The sequence below is a fragment of the Coregonus lavaretus genome, assembly GCF_964263955.1.
Source record: "Coregonus lavaretus genome assembly, chromosome: 31".
In the NCBI taxonomy this organism is placed as follows: Eukaryota; Metazoa; Chordata; class Actinopteri; order Salmoniformes; family Salmonidae; genus Coregonus; species Coregonus lavaretus.
In genome coordinates this window covers 37,744,407-37,745,705 of record NC_140018.1, presented here as the reverse complement: position 1 = coordinate 37,745,705, position 1,299 = coordinate 37,744,407, and positions in this window count along the sequence as shown.

Here is a 1,299-nt window from a genome sequence, read left to right as displayed (position 1 = left end):
AAAGTCAGACTACAGTTTGCAACTGCACATGGGGACAAAGATCATACTTTTTGGAGAAATGTCCTCTGGTCTGATGAAACAAAAATAGAACTGTTTGGCCATAATGACCATCGTTATGTTTGGAGGAAAAAGGGGGACGCTTGCAAGCCGAAGAACACCATCCCAACCGTGAAGGACGGGGGTGGCAGCATCATGCTGTGGGGGTGCTTTGCTGCAGGAGGGACTGGTGCACTTCACAAAATAGATGGCATCATGAGGAAGGAAAATGATGTGGATATATTGAAGTAACATCTCAAGACATCAGTCAGGAAGTTAAAGCTTGGTCGCAAATGGGTCTTCCAAATGGACAATGACCCCAAGCATTCTTCCAAAGTTGTGGCAAAATGGACAACAAAGTCAAGGTATTGGAGTGGCCATCACAAAGCCTTGACCTCAATCCTATAGAACATTTGTGGGCAGAACTGAAAAAGCGTATGCGAGCAAGGAGGCCTACAAACCTGACTCAGTTACACCAGCTCTGTCAGGAGGAATGAGCCAAAATTCACCCAACTTATTGTGGGAAGGTTATGTAAGGCTACCTGAAACATTTGACCCATGTTAAACAATTTAAAGGCAATGCTACCAAATACTAATTGAGTGTATGTAATCTTCTGACCCACTGGGAATGTGATGGAATAAATAAAAGCTTAAATAAATCATTCTCTCCACTATTATTCTGACATTTCACATTCTTAAAATAAAGTGGTGATCCTAACTGACCTAAGAATTTTTACTAGGATTAAATGTCAGGAATTGTGAAAAACTGAGTTTAAATGTATTTGGCTAAGGTGTACGTAAACTTCCGACTTCAACTGTATATGTTTCAGTAAGATTGGGTTTATAGCAATGGTGATTAATTGTACTGCAGGGATGGAACGCAAATCGAAGACAATTGAGGTTGTGGTGGCTGCTGCAGAGAGATATTTGGGTGTGCGAGACCTGACAGCAGAAGAGTTACAGGGAGTGTTAAGTGGTGATATCCCATCATTTCAGGTTGAGGGCATGAGGTAGGAGTGAGTATATTTAAATAGTGGAGAAGGGTGGGGTTAATTATTAGTAGTAGGTTTGAAGTAGTGAGTGTAGTGGTAGGATTTTATTTGCTTGGTTTTATTTTATTTTTCAAGGAAAGATAAGGGAGTTGTACTCCAGTATAGTAGGTGGCGGTAATGCAACAAGTTGGATGACAACCGCCGTTAAACCTCATTGAAGAAGAGGAAGAAGACCTTTTCTACCGGAAGAGAAAGAATCTGCCTCTACTTC